The sequence below is a fragment of the Mobula hypostoma genome, chromosome 12, assembly GCF_963921235.1.
Source record: "Mobula hypostoma chromosome 12, sMobHyp1.1, whole genome shotgun sequence".
NCBI classification, from domain to species: Eukaryota; Metazoa; Chordata; class Chondrichthyes; order Myliobatiformes; family Myliobatidae; genus Mobula; species Mobula hypostoma.
In genome coordinates this window covers 16,011,180-16,034,912 of record NC_086108.1, presented here as the reverse complement: position 1 = coordinate 16,034,912, position 23,733 = coordinate 16,011,180, and the positions used below count along the sequence as shown (strand labels likewise).

Genomic DNA, 23,733 nt, shown 5'->3' with positions numbered 1-23,733 from the left:
ATTGATTGTAGCACTTGAGGTTGGACTTAAACAATAGGTGATTAATTCCGGTCATTAATCCATAATGAAAATGGCAGAAGTGGGCCAAACAAAAAAGAAGTCTCAATAGTACGGTGTGAAGTATCTGAAAATTGGATTTATACCAGCACCAAGCAACCAACAGCAGCAATGTGTTTGGTGTGTGAAAGGGTTTTGTTTTTCAAATGAGACAGTGAAACCATCCAGTCTCCCTGAACATTTGAAGAGATTACACTCTGATGAAGCAAACAAGAACTTGTCTTATTTTCAGTCACCTTCAGAAAAGGAAAACACTTCATAACATGTTTGCCAGCATTTCACAACAAAACAGTGATTGTTTGTGTGCTTCATACATTTCATTGTTTATTGCTAAATCTGGAAAGCCCCATACAATTGGAGAAGAACTGAATCTGACAGCAGTAAGGGAGGTTCTGAGTACAGTGTTGCAAAAGTCACATGATCAAGTAACTAAAGCAATTCTGCTTGGCATCAACACTGTCTAAAAGACAAATAGATGAAATGTTTGAGAATGTGGAAGACACATTGTGCAACATATTTAGGATAACCGAATTTGTTCTGCAGCTGGATGAGTCAACTTTATCAGGCAACAAATCTTTGCTTTGTGGTTATGTTTGATTCATAAAGGATGAAAGCATGGTTCAAGATTTGTTATTTGCAAGAGAACTAGAAGTGGATACAAAGGGGGAGTCAATATTTTGGACTGAATGAACTTTTAGAGATAAATACATTCCACTCACCAACATTCTTGCTTGTGTAACAGATAGGACACCATTAATAACACGACACATGTAGAGTTAGTACTTGAAAAAAGCTGTTTCACAGACATCTTGTTGCAAAAAAAAATCTAAGTGATCACCTGCATAAATCATTAAATACTGTTACCACAGTGGTAATTAAAATCATATACTTGCTTTCAATTCTCAACTGTTTTGAGAGCTGTGTATTGAGAATGAGGAACAATTTGAACACTAGATGTTGTACACAAAAGTCAGATGGCTCTCAAAAGAAAACTGCAAAGATGCTTTTATGTCCTTTTTGAAACTGATAAAATTCTTTGAAGACTTAAATGTTTCATTCAGTAACAACTCAAGAATTTTAGGCATGACATTGCTTATTTGCTAGAATTATTTGCAGTTTAATGAAATCAATCTTCAATTACAAGGAAATTATGTGAATCTTACCTTAGTCAAATCGGTTGTCTCCACATTTCTGTCCAAGTTAACTCTATTTAACTGCAATATTGGCCGTCGTGACCTTTTCCAATCTCAGAGCCTCTCTGATCTCTGAGATCTTCAACTACACTGTGCACATCTGGATGAGGTGCATAAAGTCATGACAGAGATATTTCAGGATCTTCTCTTGATCCAAGTTCCAGATTGGGTAAAATAAATACATTCCTGAACACTTATAATGAGAAATTAACAAGAAGGATGGAGGAGGAAATGATTTTACCACAAAATGATTTTGAACTGAAGCCAAGGTTCAACAAAATCATATGAAGACAATTGATTGCAGAAAGAAATCTCTGAACGCTATCCTGCAGTGTGGGAAAAAAGTCATGGTGGTCTTTATTGCCCTTCTAACATCATATTTAGTGGAGCAGTTCCAGTACAATAGCCCAACTTCTTTCAAAGCAACAAAGCAGTTTGGAAATGACTGAATGTGGGGATCTGAGACTTCTTCTGAATGACATTCAGCCTGATGTTGAGAAGCTGGTATCACTGCACCAAACCCATCCATCTCATTGAAAGAAACATACATCAAAGTTGCTGGTGAACGCAGCAGGCCAAGCAGCATCTATAGGAAGACCCTTCATCTCGGCCTGAAACGTCGACTGCGCCTCTTCCTATAGATGCTGCTTGGCCTGCTGCGTTCACCAGCAACTTTGATGTATGTTGCTTGAATTTCCAGCATCTGCAGAATTCCTGTTGTTTGCATCTCATTGAAAGGTTGGACTACTAACATACGCTCTAAAATTGTTCAGAAAAATATGGTACATAGAGCTATGGCTAACCCGAGGTAATTTCTAAAGTAAGTAGGCGTTCAGCACAGCATTGTGTGCTGAAGAGCCTGTATTGTGCTGTAGGTTTTCTATGTTTCTAAAATTTAATTTACTGTAATTAAATAAATAATTTATTTGTAGCTTTACATAGACTTGAATATTTTTGCAATTATTTGCCACTGCATTGAATTTGCAGTTCCTATTTTCTTTCACTGTGCATCGTAAATCAAAATTCTTGGAAGTTTTTATGTAATGGCCAGAATGGGGGGAGCGGGGGGGAGAGGTGCTGGGGTTGTGGTCTGGGACCCGAGTGGACAGTGAGCCAAAGAAGGTTGGGAACCACTGTACTGAATGATCATACGTTAGATTTTGCCAAGTTTAATGTTGATGCTGAACTTGAGTTAATTTTCCATGATTCTCAAGTAAAGAGGAGCTCATTGTCATATGCATAAATAAGGTGAGGTACAATTGCAGTGCAAAACTTGTTTGCAGTAGAATGACACACCTACAGCCAATTCAGTTAACATACAAACCTTAGAGTAAATTGTACAAGACCATGAAGAGAAAAAGTTTGCAAATCAAAATATTAGTGCAAAGAAACAATAACAAGTGCAAAATGTGGTCATAGAGTTGCTGAGTTAGGGTTATGCTGGTCATTTCAAGAACTGTTGGTTGTAGGAAAATACCTGTTCCTGAGTTCCCCTTATGAAGTCAGGGATGATTCTTTGTTTTGTTGACACTGAGCACAAGGTTGTTGCTGCAGTATCACTCAATCACATGATCGATCTCACTTTTACATGGTGACTCATCACCACCATCACAACTCATGATAATTGTCACCAATTCATCCCATAGTATTACAGGAAAGATACCAGCATTGCTAGAAAATTGGCTGACTGGTATAAGTAATACATAGGATTAAAGGGATTTTCTGGGTGGATACCAGTGATTAGTGATGTTCTGCAGGGGTAAATGTTGGGACTGCTTCTTATGTATCATTGATTTGGATGACAGAATTGATGGCTTTGTGGGTGATTGGCGAAGGGGCAATTTGATTATCACGGTAAATCCTATTTCTTCATGCATCGATAAGTCCCTCCAATACTAAACCATTCGATTATTTTTTGAGAAAGGCCAAAATCTATGCACTTCAGATCATTAATGCACTTTTGACCTGCAAGATTTGGGTTCATCCTAATACAATGATGTCCCAGATAAAGTGAGAGCAGTTTCAACAAGGGCTGTGTCTTGACATTGATAATGATGATTCACCTACATGTAGATTGGTGAAAATGAATTAGGGATATTATACTATTATATTATTCATTTACTTAGCTGCCAAAGATCCTGACAATTATCTTCAGAACATAGCCAGTGGTGATAGACATTAAAATTCCCAAATACTAGCTGCAAGTGTCATTTAACAATGATAAATAATGTTATGAGCTGGGAAACAGTGATGTGACATGTTATCAGATTAATTTTTAAATACTTAATTAAGAGAGGACAGAGAAGACCCAAAGTATAAACTGCAACTTCAACAGGATCACCCAAGCCAGGGTAAAATGGAACTAGCATTGCTTGGTACAACTAAAAGTCATAGGGTTTAGAATCAGATCCTTTTTCTCCCACATGTGCCTCTGCAACATCATCTCTAATGTGACAAGACCTGCCCAAGATTAGTGATGGAATCTGGCACACTGCTTCGCAGGAACGATTCTGTGTGCATAACTGTTAGGCCATTGCTCTACACAATAATGGGACTCTGTTTAGGTACTAGCAGTTTGTGAAACAGCAAAATTGACTGAGCCAGCAGTGTCTTTACCTTGCCTAAATAAGATCCCCAAATCAAATGCTAGATAGTTTAGCTGCTTTTTACTTTTACTCAGTGACTTTGATGCAACCACTTGGCTTGCTCAGGCAACTCGAAGGATAGACAAGAGATAACTACAGTAGTGCAGATTTGGAGTCACTCATGTCATATTGAGCAAATGCAGATTTTATTTTCTTTAAGAAATGAATAACCATTAATTTGGCGACATTACAGGCTTCCTGGTGGCGCAAGCTTTGCTTGCTAGTTCTACAAGATTCCCTTCAGAGCTCAGACCTCTTCATGGGCTTTGATTCAATCAAGGGCAACCAAGGGAACCCATACTTGTCAGTTCTCCATATACTATAGCTGCTGTAATGAAAGCCAAGGCAGCACAAGGAGCTGAGTGAACAAAATCTTATTTTGAGCTTGCACTTTAGTACACACCAGAAAGATGTTCCTAATTTGATTACTGCTCATCATAAAACTCAGATCCACAGAAGGAAGGTAATGGGTTTCAGCAGGGCTGTCAACAACGCAAAGTAGATATTGATAGGCAATAAAAGCAAATCATGAAGTTTGGAGCCCATCGATGGCAATGAGTGCCACTGCCTTAGTGCCTCAGTGATTTGTCATCACCCTCCAACATTCAACAGCCGATTCTGGTGTCTTAGATTACACTGGTCCAAGACAATTTCATTTTACAGAAAACTACTTATTCAGCAGCAAAAAATAAATACCACTTACAAAGATCAGCATAGTGTTCAACAGATAATGTTAAAATTGATAAATGAGGGGGGGTAAAGAGGATCCACAGTAGATTGTTTATTTATTTAAAATAGCAGGAAGGATAACTTAAATAGTATCATTCTGAGTCAGGGTAAAATCGAACCATCGTTGCTTGACATCTCGACAGGACAGCAATTCCTGAGAAGACACTTCACTTGCAGGCAATGTATATTTCTACCTAGGGAAAAAGAAATTGATAGGATGTACAAAGTAAAGACCAAAATTCAGGAAGCATTTGGCACATCAGGCAACAACTATTGCAAAGAAACACAGATAATATGTTGTCGGTCAAAGCCTTTGTCAGAACTCGTAGGAAGTCATGTGAATAACTCCAGTAAGAGCCAGACTGAATATAGTAAGACTAAAGGGAGAAGTGATAGGGAAATAAGATGAGGAAAAATAATGTTTGGAACAGTAAGGTTGATTTGGAGAAAGTATGGGAAAAACAAACTATATTTAAAGTAAGCAAACTACCTCATGCTGGATGGGTGCATCTGATGGAGCTGGAGTGGAGAATTGTGGGATTCTCCCCCCCCCGCCAAACTTTTTAACTCTTCAGATACAGATACAAATGAGACAATATAGATTAAATTTTCAAAAGCTGTGCCAAAACTTTACGCACATAAGTTTTGTAACTTAGATATTTCTGCCCACAAATCCTGGATGGTGTTGTTTATAAAAAATGTAGCATATTGGAATTAATAAACATTCATAAACTGCCCAGACCACAGGTGAATGAAAATGTGGATTCTACCTTCAATGTGACCCAACACAAGACCACAAGACGTAGTAGAATCAGACCATTCAGCCCATCAACTCTGCTCCACCATTTCCCCCTCAACCCCATTCTCCTGCCAACTCCCTCTAACCTTTCATGCCCAGGCTAATCAAGAACCTATCAACCTCTTTAAATATACCCAGTGACTTGGCCTCCACAGCCACCTGTGGCAATGAATTTCACACAATCATAGCCTCTGGCTAGAAATTCCTCATCTAAATGGACATCCTTCTATATTGAGGGTGAGCCCTGATTCTAGACTCCCTCACCGCAGGAAACATCTCTCCACATCCACTATCTCGGCCTTTCAAAATTCTATAGGTTTCAATGAGATCCATCATTCTTCTTATTTCCTCAAATTCCAACAGATTTATCAGTGAAGATTTTCCCTTAAGGAAACCATGCTGACTTGGCCTGTTTTATCATGTGACTCCAAGTACCCTGAAATCACATCCTTAACACTAGACTCCAAACCACTGAAGTCGGGCTAACTGGCCTTTAATTTCTTTTCTTCTGCCTCCCTCAATTCTTGAAGAGTGGAGTGAAATTTTAAATTTTCCAGTTCTATGGAACTATGCCAGAATCAATTCTTGAAAGGTCATTGTTAATGCCTCCACAATCTCTGCAACTACCTGTTTCAGAACTCCGGGGCGTAGTCCATTTGGTTCAGCTGACTTATCAATATTCAGAATTTTCAGTTTCCCAAGCACCTTCTTCCTTGTAATAACTGCACTCACTTCTGCCCTGATATTCTTGAACTTCTGGCATCTGCTAGTGTCATCCATAGTGAAGACTGATGCAAAATTCTTTTAGTTTGTCTACAATTTCTACCTCTCCAGTTTCATTTTCCAGTAGTCCAATATTTATTCTCAGCCCTTTTACTCTTTATATATCTGGAAAATATGTTAGCATTTTCTTTGATATTATTAGCTAGCTTATCTTCACATTTCATTTTCTTACCCATGGCTTTTATTTGGTTGCCTTCTGCTGGCTTTAGATTCCCAAACCTCTAACTTCTGAGTAATTTTTGCTCTATTTTAGGCCTCCTCTTTTGCTTTTGTGTTGGCTTTGACTTCCCTTGTCAGCCACAGTAACTTCATCCTGCCTTTAGAATACCACTACTTGTTTGGGATGTATCTATACTGTGCCTTCCAAAATGCTCTCAGAAACTCCAGCCACTGCTGCTCTGCTGTCATCCCTGCAAGTGGCCTCTTCTAATCAACTTTGGCCTCTCTCTCTCTCTCTCCTGCCCCTGTAATTTCCTTTACTCCACTGTAATATTGATACATCTGACTTTTACATCCCTCCCAAATTGCAGGGTGAATTCTATCATTACGATCACTGCCTCCTAAGGGTTCCTTTCCTTTAATCAAATTTGGTTTATTACATAACATGCACTTCAGAATAGCTGATCCCCAAGTGGTCTCAACTGCAAGCTGTTCTAAAAAGCCATCTCATAGGTATTCTACAAATTCTCCCTCTTGGGATCCAACACCAACCCGATTTTCCCCAATCTACCTGCATACTGAATCTCACCCCGCCCCCCCAAATGACTATCATAACATTATCTTTTTGACATGCCTTTTCTAACTCCTGTTGTAATTTGTAGCCCACATCCTGGCTACTGTTTGAAGACATGTATACAACTCCCACCAGGGTCTTTTTACCCTTGCAGTTTCTCGGCTCTACCCACAAGGATTCTACATCTTCCAAACCTACATCACCTTCTAATGATTTGATTTCGTATTTTACCAACAGAGCCACGCCACCCCCTCTGCCTACCTGCCTGTCCTTTTGATATCCTTGGAGGTTAAGCTCCCAACTGTGATCTGCTTTCAGCCACAACTTAATGATGTGCACAACATCAAACTTATCAATCTTTAACTGTACAAGATCATCTACACTATTCTGGATATTGTGTGCATTGAAACACAACACTTTCAATCATGTATCCATCACTCCTTTCGATTTTGTTCCCCTTTTAAACTGCAGCTCATCCCACTGACTGAAATTTTGCCCTATTAACTGCCTGTCCTTCCTGACATGTTCACTACCACTGCCTCTGCTTGTAAACCCAGCCCTATTCTCCAGTTACCATCTCCTAGGCCAAATTAGTTTAAAACCCTCTCCAACACAGCTTGAAACCCTGCCCCCTACAGTCACGCATTCATCTGCCAAATCATCATATTCTTACCCTCACTGTTAATGATATTACTACCCTAGAGATCCTGCTTTTCAGCTTTCCACCTAGCTCTCCACAATCTCTCTTCAAGAATATCTCACCTTTCCTACCCATGACATTCGTGCCAATATATAGCAAGACTTCTAGCTGTTCCCTCTCCCCCTTTAGAATGTCGTGGGCTCGATCCAAGACATCCCTTACCCTGGCACCCGGCAGGCAACTTATTATCTGGGTGACACAATCTCACGCCTACTCCTCAAACAATGGAATCCCCTTTTACTACTGCCGTCCTCTTCTAAACCACCCCCCCACCTCCCCCACTTCCATTCTGAGCCATAGCACCTGGCTCAGTGTCAGAGACCGTCTCCCTCACAGATATCCAGAATGGTATACTTGTTATTTATGGAGTGGCCAGAGGAGTACTCTGTACTGGCTGCCCACTTCCCTTCCATCTCCTGACAGTGCATCTGTGGTTATCCAGGGGACCAGAGGTCACTCAGAATTCCCACATCTCACACAAAGAACATAACTGAATCATTCTCAGTGTTCTAAGTATACATTAACAGATGACAAAAGACAGAAGAAACTTACCAGATCCCACAAAAGCTCTTTCATTAAATCTCGCACTTCAGGACCTGCAAGAGGCCTCCACCATCAATTAGACCGCACTGCTGAAAAAAAAATCAGCAATCAGGTCTTCAGTTGTCTCTGAACATAAGAAAATAAGAGTAGCTTTAAGCCTGCCTATTCATAAAGATAAGCGCTGATTCAAGCTGACTTCCATTCCTCTCCTGTGACAGTTTGTCATACCCTCAATTCAAATATTTATCTATCGCCACCTTCAACTGATCAAATTATCCAGTAACTGGATTTCGTCCTGAATATCGCTGCTGTATGGAAACTGCATTTTTCTTGTTCCTTGTGACTATAGGTCTGGAAACCTCCGCACTGAAGGATCCACTGACAAAGCCCATTGATCCAGCCCCTTCTCACATCACAGCCTCTGTCTGAAAGAAATAGCTTACCTATGCATTAGTCTCACTATATGCACAGTGAACTCGGGGGTACAAACAAACTGCATGGTTAAATCACCATGAAAAGAGCTGCCCAAGATTAGTGATGATATTCATCAGAAAATTAGTGTTTAGATCTTCACAGATATTAAGGGCATGTACACACAATAAAACAGAATGCATCAGAGCGTTTACTTTGAGCCTCACCAAAATCAGCAAAAAAGTATGTCATCACTTGCATCCTGTTATTCATTACTAGCAATTCTGCCCATGGTAATCACCTCAAACATAATAGCCAGCAAGCTAATATACACTTCCTTCTGGTGATAAGTCTCAACACAATACCTCATGAAAATCGTTGCCAATGGTTAAAATTAACAAAATTTTATTGTAGGACTGCAAAATCATTTTTCATGACATCAACCTGTAGTTTTAGAAAACTAAAACACTCATGTATTACAGCCAGCCTGAGGTGTACAGTGAGATCCAACTGCCAGGAACACAAAACTGTAACACTGCAGAAATAAGGGTGTGACAAAGCACAAAAGATGCCATGGTCATCCACTGCAACCAAAACCTGTCTGTGACATCTGCCTGACTTCTGAGGGCGAGAGAAAGCTCTCCTGGACAGACATCACATACAAACACCACCACTGATAAGTAGATCCACTGAACAGATAGCTGCAGGATCAACTGTTGCTTAATTGAGTTTTGAGCTTTAAGGTTTTGTAGAAGATCCTGAGAGGCAGGATTTATGAACATTCGGAGAGGCATAATATGATTAGAAATAGTCAGCATGGCTTTGTCAAAGGCAGGTCATGCCTTACGAGCCTGATTGAATTTTTTTTTTCAGGATGTGACTAAACACATTGATGAAGGTAGAGCAGAAGATGTGGTGTATATGGATTTCAGCAAGGCATTTGATAAGATACCCCATGCAAGGATTATTGAGAAAGTAAGGAGGCATGGGATCCAAGGGGACCTTGCTTTGTGGATCCAGAATTGGCTTGCCCACAGAAGGCAATGAGTGGTTGTAGACAGGTGACCAGTGGCGTGCCTCAGGGATCTGTTCTGGGACCCCTTCTCTTTGTGATTTTTATTAATGACCTGGATGAAGAAGTGGAGGGATGTCAAGAGGTTACAGCGGGACATCAATAAGATGCAAATCCATGCTGAGAAATGGCAGGTGGGAGTTCAACCCAGAAAGTGTGAGGTGGTTCATATTGGTAGGTCAAATATGATGGAAGAATATAATATTAATGGTAAGACTCTTGGCAGTGTGGAGGATCAGAGGGATCTTTGGGTCCGAGTCCATAGGACACTCGGCTGCTGCGCAGGTTGACTGTGTGCTTAAGAAGGCATACGGAGTACGTTGGCCTTCATCAATCGTGGAATTGAGTTTAAGAGCTGAGAGGTAACATTACAGCTTTATAGGACCCTGGTCAGACCCCACTTGGAGTATTGTGCTTATTTCTGGCCACCTCACTACAGGAAGGATGTGCAAACCATAGAAAGGGCGCAGAGGAGGTTTACAAGGATGTTGCCTGGATTGAGGAGCATGCCTTATGGGAATAGGTTGAGTGAACTCGGCCTCTTTTTCTTGGAGCAACAGAGGATGAGAGGTGATCTGATAGAGGTGTACAAGATGATGAGAGGCATTGATCATGTGGATAGTCAGAGGCTTTTTCCCAGGGCTGAAATGGCTAGCATGAAAGGGCACAGTTTTTAGGTGCTTGGAAGTAGGTACAGAGGAGATGTCAGGGTTAAGCTGTTGTTATTTGTTTGCTTTTTCTTTTTTACACACACACACACAGAATGGACTGCCGGTGATGGTGGTGGAGGTGGATACGATAGTCTTTTAAGAGACTCATGGATAGGTACATGGAGCTTAGGAAAATAGAGCTATGGGTAACCCTAGGTAATTCCTAAAATAATTACATGCTCCGCACAGCATCTTGGGCCGAAGGGCCTGTATTGGGTTGTAGGTTTTCTATGTTTCTATGAAATGGCTGATCAAGCTCACTTTCAAGTTTGCAGGTATTGGAGAATTGAATGGGAGTTAAATCAATCAGGATTCATAGCAAGCCTCTCACAATCACTACCTATAGACCAGTACACGCTTTCTGTCCCATTGTGAGATAATGGGGAATGTCAAAGTCTGCACGTATTACCCATACCAGAGTGACCTGGAATTAATGGCACTTGTTTCAGCTCAACCTCAACCATCCATGTGTTGAATGGGCCAGTCTAGAACAATAACGTTGGTGCCTCAGAAAATAAACTGAATTCTTTTGCATCACAGCAAAAGATATCAATCTCCTCCCAGACTCTCTGCTTATGCTACAAGAAATAACTCTCCCTTTTTGGTCATTAAACAAACACCTGTCTTAAAAACTTGGTATGCCAAAACTCCACCATGGAGGAAAGCCATTTTAAAACAAAATAACACTAAATTAAGCACTCACGTACATATTGAAAAGGCGAGAGGTTTAAAGCCTTTGACCTGTCAACAAAAAAAAATTATTAGTGACAATAGTAGCAATTTATCATATACTGCATGCATATCTATCAGAGCCAAGACAAACATGATATGCCAAAATCACCGCCATGTAATCAGATTCCAAACCATAAACAGGATGCATCAGAGTGTTTACTTTGAAGATCACCTGCCTTGAAGACAATTGACATCACATTTCCCAATACTCATCATTTGCATCACTCCGCTCAAATTTACAGCAAGGCGTACACAGATTTTGGAACAGTACAGCACAGTACACGGCCCTAGCTCACCAGGTCGTGCCGACTCTTTAACCTACTCTATCAATCTATTTGTCACAGCCATTTTTCCATCACCCATGTGCCTATCTAAGAGCTTTTTTTTTTAAAAAAAAGGCCTCTTATGTATCTAGTAGTGCTTTACTTTCTAGAAAAATATTTTGCTTCCAGATTTATTGGTGCACTTTAAATGCAAAGCTATAGAACATAGGACATTACAGCAAGTACAGGCCTTTGGTCCACAATGTTGTGCCAACCTTTTAACTTACTCCAAGATCAATCTAACCCTTCCCTCCTACAAGGCCCCCCATTTTCCTATCATCCACGTGTCTAAGTTTCTTATATGCCCCTAATGTAGATTAGATTAGATTCCATTCGATTCAACTTTATTGTCATTGTGCCGAGTACAGATACAAAGCCAATGAAATGCAGTTAGCATCTGACCGGAAATGCAAAGAATAGTGTTATTTACAAAATAACTGCGAATAAAAAGTAAGTGCTACAGCACACAAATATAGAAGTAATGAGACGGTACAGTATGGATGCAATACTGCTTAGTGCTGTGATGTGAGGTTCAGCAGTGTCACAGCCTCAGGGAAGAATCTCTTCTTGTGCCTGCCGGTGCGGGAGCGGAGGCTCCTGTAGCACCTACCGGATGGGAGGAGAGTAAAAAGTCCATGGTTAGGGTGAGATGCGTCCTTGATAATGCTTTTCACCCTGCCCAGGCAGCATTTATGGTAGATGTTCTCAATGGTTTGCAATTGGGTGCGGATAATCCACTGGGCAGTTTTCACCACACGCTGGAGTGCTTAGCGGTCCGATACCGGACAACTGCCAAACCACTGTATTTGCCTCGACCACCATTTCACCTGACATCCCTCCTCTACTTTCCTGCAATCACCTTCAAGTTATGTCCCCATGTATTAGTCATTTCTGACTAGGGGAAAATGTCTGTCTATCCACTCCAATCTATGCCTTTTTATCATTTTGTACACTTCTGATCCTTCCACTCCAAAAGAGAAGAGCCCTAGCTCTCTCAACCTCTTTTATTCCTAAGACAGGTTCAGACAGCATCCTGGTAAAATCTCCTCTGCACCCTCTCTAAAACTTCCACATCCTTTGTATAATGAGACGACCAGAACTGAGCAATATTCCAAGTGCAGTTTAACCAGCTATACAGCAGCAAAATTATCTCATGGGACTGGAACGCAAGCCCCCGACTAATGAAAACCAACACATCATACGCCTTGTTAACAACCCTATCACCTTCACATCAACCGAGGGATGTGGACCCCAAGATCCTTCTGTTCCTCTATACTGCCAGGAATCTTGACATTAACCCTGTATTCTGCCTTAAAACTCAACCTTCCAAAATGGATCACTTCACTTTTTACTGGGTTGAACCCCATCTGTCACTTCTCAGGCCAACTCTGAATCTTGTTGCTATCCTGCTGCAACCTACGACGACTCTCCACACTATCCACAACAACGTTCATGTCATCTGCAGAATTACTAACACACCCTCCCACATCGTCATCCAAGGCAATTATGAAAATCACAGGGGCCCCAAAAGAGAGAGATACTACAGGGGCCTGAGGGGCACATTTTTCACTCTGAGGGTGGAGGATAATTGGAATGAGCTGCTAAAACTAGTAGTGGTGCATACAATCTAAAAATCAGTACATGGATAGGGAAGATTTAGGGGATTATGAGCCAAAGGCAGACAACTCAGTCAACATGGATGGATTGGGCTAAAGGGCCTGTTTCCGTGCTACTTATCCTTATGATTGAGACAGAAGTATAAAAAAAATTGAGGTATAGATAGGGTAGATAATCAGTCCTTCTTTCAGGGTGGAAATGTCAAAAAGTTTTTTTACCGACACTCTATTAATCGGAATGATTATTAGGTTTATTATCACTGACATGTCATGAAATACATTGTTTTGCAGTACAATGTAAATAAATATACAGCAAGTTACTATAAAAATCCCTACATCTCAACCTAGTTCCATTTAGCAGTTATGGCTCTGTAACCCCTGGCATCAGTTAAAAGGGCTTCTCAAAATCAGCAACAAGATTTCCAGCTGACCCATGAGAAGTAGATTAGATTAGATTCTGGACTAGTTCCTGAGGATTGGAGGGTGGCTAATGTAACCCCACTTTTTAAAAAAGGAGGGAGAGAGAAACCGGGGAATTATAGGCCGGTTAGCCTAACGTCAGTGGTGGGGAAACTGCTGGAGTCAGTTATCAAGGATGTGATAACAGCACATTTGGAAAGCGGTGAAATGATCGGACAAAGTCAGCATGGATTTGTGAAAGGAAAATCATGTCTGACGAATCTCATAGAATTTTTTGAGGATGTAACTAGTAGAGTGGATAGGGGAGAACCAGTGGATGTGGTATATTTGGATTTTCAAAAGGCTTTTGACAAGGTCCCACATAGGAGATTAGTGTGCAAACTTAAAGCACACGGTATTGGGGGTAAGGTATTGGTGTGGGTGGAGAATTGGTTAGCAGACAGGAAGCAAAGAGTGGGAATAAACGGGACCTTTTCAGAATGGCAGGCGGTGACTAGTGGGGTACCGCAAGGCTCAGTGCTGGGACCCCAGTTGTTTACAATATATATTAATGACTTGGATGAGGGAATTAAATGCAGCATCTCCAAGTTTGCGGATGACACAAAGCTGGGTGGCAGTGTTAGCAGTGAGGAGGATGCTAAGAGGATGCAGGGTGACTTGGATAGGTTGGGTGAGTGGGCAAACTCATGGCAGATGCAATTTAATGTGGATAAATGTGAAGTTATCCACTTTGGTGGCAAAAATAGGAAAACAGATTATTATCTGAATGGTGGCCGATTAGGAAAAGGGGAGGTGCAACGAGACCTGGGTGTCATTATACACCAGTCATTGAAAGTGGGCATGCAGGTACAGCAGGCGGTGAAAAAGGCGAACGGTATGCTGGCATTTATAGCGAGAGGATTCGAGTACAGGAGCAGGGAGGTACTACTGCAGTTGTACAAGGCCTTGGTGAGACCACACCTGGAGTATTGTGTGCAGTTTTGGTCCCCTAATCTGAGGAAAGACATCTTTGCCATAGAGGGAGTACAAAGAAGGTTCACCAGATTGATTCCTGGGATGGCAGGTCTTTCATATGAAGAAAGACTGGATGAACTGGGCTTGTACTCGTTGGAATTTAGAAGATTGAGGGGGGATCTGATTGAAACGTATAAGATCCTAAAGGGATTGGACAGGCTAGATGCGGGAAGATTGTTCCCGATGTTGGGGAGGTCTAGAACGAGGGGTCACAGTTTGAGGATAGAGGGGAAGCCTTTTAGGACCGAGGTTAGGAAAAACTTCTTCACACAGAGAGTGGTGAATCTGTGGAATTCTCTGCCACAGCAAACTGTTGAGGCCAGTTCATTAGCTATGTTTAAAAGGAAGTTAGATATGGCCCTTGTGGCTACAGGGGTCAGGGGGTATGGAGGGAAGGCTGGGTTCTGAGTTGGATGATCAGCCATGATCATAATAAATGGCGGTGCAGGCTCGAAGGGCCGAATGGCCTACTCCTGCACCTATTTTCTATGTTTCTATGTTTCTAAGTAAAGTATGCAGAGATGTGCAACCTAATCGTAGTGATTCTTCCTCACACCTAATATTCTTTTAAAAACAAATTGCGCGAAATACAGTCTCAGTATCCTGAAGGCTCTCACTACAAAAAAAAACCTACTGTTTTTGAAGTCACTTCCATGGTCTTCTACAAGCCATCCCTCCAAGCAAATGCAAAAACCTTGTCCAAACTTCAGAATTCATGAGTGTCTGGAACATACAAAGAGCCCATAATCAACATATACTGATAGACTTCATTTCACACGACAGGCCTTAATAACAATAAATAATTAAAAACCAGTCACACCTGAGTTTGGACAGTTATTTTTAAACATTCATTGAACTTTGCATATATAGAATAAACTAACCATTATGTGGAAAATAAACTTTTTAAGCACAGCTTGCCCCCCAGAGTAATAGAATATAAAGAAAAACTATGCTTCACTGATGTTTCTATGTCCATCACAAATGACCCCAGTTGTGACAACAGAAATATGCAAGCTGATAATTTGGCTATAACTCCAAGAGCAATATAATAAAAAATCTAAGAAGTTCAGAAAATATTCAATGAATAATTATTGTGCACAGAAAACAAGTTGCACCCGATAGTATAAAGCCCCATTTGTTTTATCAAAAACAAAACACACGTTGATCTGTTGGACACATCAGAGCGTTTACTTTGAGCCTCACGGTAGAATCTGCAAACAAAAATCATCATTTGTGTCCTTTCCCCTCTTCACAAGAGGGCCACCCCACAAGATTAAGAGCTCATGATAAAGTACTGATGACAAATGCATTCAGTCTGTCTTGTGAAGATGTCCTTCTACTAACCACAACAGAAATCATTACCTAATGCAGAAGGCTGACTTGCAATTTACAGCTAACTGCAAAACTTCCACAATATTTAGACTTAAAAAAAATCACACAAATCTGTTTTATGCCTCCTCCTGGTTTGTGAGTAAACTGAGCAACCCAGGCTCAGCAGTTTTATTAAAAATTGGCATTTGTTCCTCATTTCAAGGACTAAATAAATTAGTCAGAGCTCTACACTGATTTCCATTGTGCAGAACAGTATGTTTCTTCCTTAATAAGACGCAATCCTGCAAAAACTCAACATTTATAACAACTGGTTGGAGCAAAAATCTTAATCCTTTAATGAGATCTGAAAAACAAAAATCAAAGATTAAAAGACAATGCTGCAGAATTTAAAAAATGGGGGGAAAAGCAAAAAAGGTAAGTTCTATGGTGGGTTGGAAGTCAGGTAAATTAAATATTAATTTAAAGGTATGGTCAGAAGCCAAGAAATGGACAAGTGCATAAACAACAGACCAGTCACCAGATGTAGATGGGAAACGAGCATCACAATATGGTGCTGGAGTGAGAGTGGAGCAGTCAGGAGTGCTGGCAACTAAAGAGGGGAAACCTGAGTTGAAGAAAAATGCCAAACCTGATGCATATCAGAGCTGCTGACTCACACTTACAGTAACCCAGGCTTAAACCTGACCTCTCATTCCATCTATGGTATGTATTCTCCCAGGTGCTCTGGTTTATTGCCACATCCCAAAATAGTTTGTTAGATTAATTGGCCCACTGTAAATTTATCCTTGGCAAGTGCCAGGAGAATCAGGACGGAATCAATGGGTACAAAAAAATAAGGGAACATATTACAGCGAAGCAAGTCGGAATAGACTCCAAGCAGTATGGGCCTTTCTACTTTAAGAGAGTAAAAATGACAAAAGTGACATTATAAGAGCTAACAAGACAAAGGCATAAAAACTGGAAGCATAAAATGAGTACAGCGATGGGAAGTGGAGAGTACATGGTCAATGCTGCTCACTTGTCCATAACGGAAATAAGATAAACAAGAGTTCAAGATGGAGCACATGATGAAACCAGAATTATATATAGATGCAAGCTCAAAGCAAAGAACGGGAAGGCGCTTCCACTGTTATTAATTGACTGGACAAAGACAGTGTATGGGACAAGGAAATAATGTTCCATAAGCCCAACAATAATAGGCATTCCTGAACCCAAAAGGCTTCCATAGCATTTAGAGAAAGTGAGTGGAGTTAAAGCAAACACCGTTCAATGTACAGTAACAGTCAGAAGACAGTAGTGGTGGAGGGATAGTGGCTAAAACTCCAGCGGAGAATAGAAGGGATCTTGGGCTCTCCTTGGATTAAACTATTAACAGTGAGGCCAGGACACTGTCTTCAACTAACCGGCCTCCACTACCAGTGGATCATCGCTCAAATTTTCATTTATTTTCAAAGTAATGCCACCATCAAAATACCTCTTTCTTCTTTTGCTATATGAAGGGATCACTTCCCCGGGTGCTGTTGCATTTACCTTCCAAATTTCATTCTCATGACCTCTTTGTAACCAACTGCAAGAGATGCAATGTTTGTCCCTTTACACTACTCCCAAGCACTTAACCAGGAAAAACTATATTGCTTTCATTTTAGAAAACTGCTGTTCACAATGCAGTTTCCAATTAACAGTCCCTCAGTGCAAAGTTGATGGGTCTTATAAAAGTAACCATGGTGGATGTGTTCCCACCATGCTGACATAAAAGAATTCTGGTGTAACTGAGTGCTTGTGCCATAGTAAAACAGTCAATAGCTTACACAAGCTATGATTTCAATAGTTTGAAGTATTCAGAGCAGAAAGACCTGGTGCTCATTGAGCTAACTCATTGTCCTGAGACAGCCTGCATTTAATCAGAGCATTTTCTTTCGAAAAATACATCTCAAGATGCTCTGAACACATAATCAATGATGTAACCTGGGGTCATTGGGTGACCCAGCCGTGGTTGATCAAGCCACAACTTGTGCTCAGGTAGCATGTGCTGCAGATCCCCATGGACTTGCTTCATCCAGAGCCACCTTGAGTCCTTCTCTGCTGGCTCAATGATATTGCAAATGGCTCTCTGCCTCCTTGTACCAGAGATGCCCAATGTGCTGCAGACTCTGAAGAGACTGTCAAGCGAAGCTCCAGCAGTATAAAACACCACAGTTAAAGTAGTGGTGCTTCTTTTAACAACTTCCCATTCTTTGAGCCCAAAGTCTATTATAATCTATCTAGTCAAATGAGAAAGAAATTAAATTGATTTGCATCCAGGAGACACAGAAAGGGGATAATCCAAGAGCCCCAAACTGTATTTTATGAAAATGAATCAAATGTGGGTCGTGAGCATCACTATGGCCAGATATTTAGCAAAACAAATTTCTAGGCTTCGAAAGGAATCTTTTTACATATTGTTAATGAAGTAATCTGAAACTGATTTTGAACATAATCCCAAATTAACTTCAGGAATTCTATTTGGAACCTCAATGAGCAAAGGAACAAGGAGAAAGGCATGCATCGGCTTATATAGGCCCACTGCACTTAGTTATTGTGAGCACATGTTAGAATGGGCTCCAGGATACACCAGAGCATTTACTTTGAGCCCTTGGCTGAAATCAGAAAAATACTAAATGATCACCTGCATCCTGCTGTTGTATAATAACATTGCTGGCTTTGATACTTATCCCAAACATATCAGCCAAACAACTAAACAGAATGCAAAAACGTGCCCTTGGACAGCAGGCATGGCCTGCAGATATGATCGTGGCTAATCTGCCTTGAGCCTCATCTCTGTTGCATTAGTTCCCCATGGCACTTACTTCCCTGACCTTTCAAAAAAAATGTTTCCAATTGCTTTTTAAATATTCCCAATGATATTGCCTCCATAGCCCTCCCAAATAAAAAACTCCAGAGATTCATTACCTGCAAGAAGCTCCTACACCTCAGTTTTAAATGACCACTGCCAAATCTTGTAACTGGTTTCTCTGCCAGTGACACACCCTGAGGCAGGTTATTAAAGATTTCTGATGAAACAGTCACAGGCTGAGAGGGTGATGAAGACAACTTTTGACGTGCAGGCTCTCACCAGAGAATTGAGTCCTGAGTATGGAAAATGGGATGTTGCAGTCATACAAGACATTTGGTCACCACGCTACAGAAACAATGCCATTAAACTGGGAAGAGTGTAGATTTACAAAGATGATGTCAGGACTTGAGGAATGGGTAGTGCAACAATTTGAGATGCCGGCCAAGCTAAGACTTTATTTTGTGAAGCGAAGTAGACTGAGAGGTGATCTTATACGAGGTATATAAGCCAAGAATGGCAAGGTTTATCAGCAGCTCAAGGGGCAAACTTTTCAAACAGAAGGTGGGAGGTAGAGGGAATGAGCTGCTAGGGCAAGTGGCTGTGGAAGGTAAAACAACACTTCAAAGACATTTGGACAGGTATACATTTAGGAAAGATTTGAGGGATAATTGCCAAATGCAGGTAAACAGGACTAGCTCAGATGGACAACTTGAATTGCATGGCCCAGAATGCCAAAGAGCCTGATTCTGCACTGTATGTCTAATGCCATATGCCATAAACTGATGACATCTTGCACTGGCAGAGGAACAGAAATTCATTCAGGTCTGTTCTGCTCCTGTTCCTACAGCCAAGTTTATAAGGAGTAACTTCAAAGCAATGATCCCCACTCTCAAATATTCAGACAGGTTTTACTTCTCAGCAATGGCACAGCCTTCCAGAGTGGGTAAAATAGATTAGCCAAAACTCCTATAATCACTCCTGCTGCAAAGTACATACAGGATTATCAGTTTCACTAAAGAATGTGTAAATCCTCATCATTTAAAGCAACTGTGATGAGAAATCATCTTGTGACTCTTTGAGATGAAAATGAAGATTCTAGAAATCTGGTACAGTATAATAAAATTCTGGAAAACACAGCAGAAAGTAACTGTGGAAAGAGAAAAAGTATTTCAGATTGAAGGTCTTCTTGGTAAAGTTAGAATGTTTAACGATAAAAAGGAGGGGCATTGAATTGAGGAAAAAGCAGGATATTCAGCCTCAAACTATCATGCAACTCAATCAATATCAACCCTTAAATTTAAATAAATTTAAACTTACACCTGGGTGCAATTAAATGCCTATATGCATAAAGTATGCAAAGTAAACAGCAATAATTGATTGATAGATTCTTGACTGGTCAGGGCATGAAGGAATTTGGGGTGAAGGCAGAAGATTTGGGTTGAGAGTAAAATTGTATCAGCAATGATGAAATGGCAGAGCAGACAGGATGGCCTAATTCTGCTCCTATATCTTATGGTCTATTAGGTAGGATCAAACAGCAAAAAGCTGCAAGGATTGAACAGTATAGTCTCACATCAACTCTGCATCGCTCAACATCCCAAAATCTATCTTTGCATTGAATATATCAGTATATTAAAGCCTATTGAACACAAAGCTTTTCAGTACCTGAGACTGGGGTTCAATTCCTACCATTCCTGTAAGTTTGTACGTTCTCCCCATGACTTTGTGGGTTTCCTCACACAATCCAAATGCGTACGGATTGATCATAAGACTGTAAGACAAAGGAGCAGAAGTCGGCCATTCGGCCCATCGAGTCTGCTCCGCCATTTTATCATGAGCTGATCCATTCTCCCATTTAGTCCCACTCCTCCGCCTTCTCACCATAACCTTTGATGCCCTGACCACTCAGCTGCCTATCAATCTCTGCCTTAAATACACCCAATGACAGCCTCCACTGCTGCCCATGGCAACAAATTCCATAGATTCACCACCCTCTGACTAAAAATATTTCTTCGCATTTCTGTTCTGAATGGGCGCCCTTCAATCCTTAAGTCATCCCCTCTCGTACTAGACTCCCCCATCATGGGAAACAACTTTACCACATCCACTCTGTCCATGCCTTTCAACTTTCAAAATGTTTCTATGAGGTCCCCCCTCATTCTTCTAAACTCCAAGGAATACAGTCCAAGAGCGGACAAACGTTCCTCATGTTAACCCTCTCATTCCCGGAATCATTCTAGTGAATCTTCTCTGTACCCTCTCCAACATCAGCACATCCTTTCTTAAATAAGGAGATCAAAACTGCCCACAGTACTCCAAGTGAGGTCTTACCAGCGCCTTATAGAGCCTCAACATCACATCCATGCTCCTATACGCTATTCCTCTAGAAATAAATGCCAACATTGCATTGTAAATCGTCCTGTGACTAGTCTGGAGTTAAAACGAGGGTTGCTGGGCGGCGTGGCTCAAAGTGCCTATTCCGCACGGCATCTAAATAAATAAATAAATTAACTACTCACTCGGTCAGTCATAGAAACAGGCTCAGTCTGCACAGCCTTCTCTGGGTGATGGGGTCCTTAATGATGGAGGACACCAGTGGATACCCAACAATCACAGGGAATACATACACATTCTCGAGATAGCTAGCACTAGCAGGAAGGATTGACCCTGGCTTGATGGAGCTGTGAGACAGCAGCGCCAGTGCACGGTGAACATGAATGTGTTCTCCGATTTTACACAGTCGGGGAAACTCATCGGTCCCGACGCATAATAACGTGTTTCAATTACTGTCCCCTCTTCTTACCTTTCGGCGGTCCACGGCGGCCTCTTCGTAATCACTGCAGCGCACCATAAATCGCAAACATCAGCAAACTCCCTAAACTTTCTTCATGTTTTGCAACCAATCATCGATTCGTTGGGACATGCGATTTCAAATTACTAAGCTATCTTTCAGCATATCAAATGCCAAGCTGGACCAAAACACCCACAATGGATTTTGCCCATTCTCAATTTTCCCCATTTTTGGGGAGTGGGGATTTCAAAAGTTCTGGGGCAACAAGGCTCCAGGAGAGAAATGAGGGCATCCCACCATCTCTAGATCCGACTCCCTCTAAATTCTATACTCGCAGTCGGTTGGTGGCAGAATGGCAGCTACAACCCCAGGATAGCGAGAGGTGGGAACCCTGCCAATTGTGTGCCGTCTTTTGAGAAGGAAAACCTGCTCCATCTTAGGCGTATCGCAGCAGCTCCAGCGCAGCCCGCCGCCGCCATTTTACGGCGAGGTCACCAAAGGCCGGAAGTTGCCCACGTGACCGTTCATGGCGCGATCGAGTTGCCCCGGCCTTGTGCCTGGTTCGCCTCCCGACACACGCCAGCAGCTACCAGCTTCGACCGCTGCTCGTAACCACCCGTAAGTAGATTCGCGCCGCCCGTGCAGCAGCCATTTAGTGGCGGGAACCATAGTCCCACCCACCGACTTCCTTGATGGCCTTCTGACAGCAGCCACGTCATCCTCTTTTGTGCCGATGGCGTCTCAAGAAGGTGCTTTGCGGCGGTAATGCACTATTAAGCTGGATGCCAACCGCCGTCAAAAAAGATACAGAAGAAGGTGCTTTACCGCCACCTACTGTAATGGGGTATGAAAGGAGGCATTACACGTCTTAACCGCCCATGTCTCACGTTCCAGTATATTCTGCAAACTAAGCATCCAGGTTCTACCCAATAATTGCCTAAATAGCTTTTCACGTTTTAATGAATATTTGCCGCACACCATGATCACATGTTCCACTGTCTCTGGGACCTTAAAAAATCACACCGCCTATTCCCATGATTACCAACAAGAACCAAAATGGAGTGCAAACCTGCATGTCCATACCTCAGTCACTCCGACCACACATCTTCCCTCCTATTCCTTCTCAAAAGGTGCCTCCTACAGAGGATGGGGAGGAGATATGGCCCCTGCACACATAGCACGCAGGCCCACTGGTGTGTGGACATGCCCTGCTGCTTGTCAAGTAGATCCCCAGCTATGGATAAATAGCCTCACTGCCTTGTGGGCAGCTTTGGGAGAGAAGAAGGCTACGGGAGTAAACCCAGACAAAAAATCCAGAGTGGAGTGGAGCCCTTAAGGTGGCTGAGCATCGCTGAACATCATTGAACATCCTTCCGGCAGCTCCTGTGGCCAAGCTGGTGCCAGACGTATTGCTTCATGAGCTTTCCTTTGGACTACACTGGTGAGGCCGAGAGGGGGATCTCCATACCATAGAAACCATAGAAACTACAGCACAGAAACAGAACCATTTTCTGCCTAGTCCCACTGACCTGCACAGGGACCATATCCCAAGAACCCGCATTTTCCACCTCGTCTGGCAGCTCATTCCATACTCCCAACACTCTCTGTGTGAAGAAGCCCCCCCTAATGTTCCCTTTAAACTGTTCCCCCCTCACCCTTAACCCATGTCCTCTGGTCTTTTTCTCCCCTTGCCTCAGTGGAAAAAGCCTGCTTGCATTCACTCTATCAATACCCATCATAATTTTATATATCTCTATCAAATCTCCCCTCATTCTTCCGCCCAGGCTTGTGATGGTGATCATCATTGCCCATCGTCCTTCCAGACAGATGGATGCCAACCACCACCACCAATTTATTTATTTATTTTATAGTCATAGTCATACTTTACTGATCCCGGGGGAAATTGGTTTTCGTTACAGTTGCACCATAAGTAATAAATAGTAATAGAACCATAAATAGTTAAATAGTAATATGTAAATTATGCCAGTAAATTATGAAATAAGTCCAGGACCAGCCTATTGGCTCAGGGTGTCTGACCCTCCAAGGGAGGAGTTGTAAAGTTTGATGGCCACAGGCAGGAATAACTTCCTATGACGCTCTGTGTTGCATCTCGGTGGAATGAGTCTCTGGCTGAATGTACTCCTGTGCCCACCCTGTACATTATGTAGTGGATGGGAGACATTGACCAAGATGGCATGCAACTTAGACAGCTTCCTCTTTTCAGAGATATATATTTTCAGAGGTACATGGTATATTTATCATGTATTGCATTGTATTACTGCCACAAAATTAACAAA

At 41.7% G+C, this 23,733-nt stretch overlaps 1 protein-coding gene and 1 long non-coding RNA gene across 3 annotated transcripts in view; one reads left to right on the top strand and one right to left on the bottom strand.

Moving 5' to 3' along the window:
- Window positions 1-4,037: 4,037 nt before the first annotated feature.
- Window positions 4,038-22,007, bottom strand: LOC134354633 (uncharacterized). 2 transcript variants are annotated; one of them, XR_010019866.1, is made up of 5 exons: window positions 21,449-22,007; window positions 15,115-15,203; window positions 11,083-11,116; window positions 8,192-8,268; window positions 4,038-4,818 (listed from the first exon to the last, which is right to left on the bottom strand). It is a non-coding gene; the product is annotated as an uncharacterized LOC134354633 (long non-coding RNA). The 2 variants fall into 2 exon arrangements; XR_010019865.1 differs by having other exon boundaries at window positions 4,039-4,818; window positions 8,192-8,271; window positions 21,449-21,973.
- The window catches only part of LOC134354631 (2-5A-dependent ribonuclease-like), a 60,424-nt gene continuing 58,613 nt past the window's right edge, over window positions 21,923-23,733 (top strand). The window contains exon 1 of the mRNA XM_063063664.1: window positions 21,923-22,054. The gene's annotated coding sequence lies outside the window, so the exon portion shown is untranslated. The remainder of the gene's footprint in view (window positions 22,055-23,733) is intronic.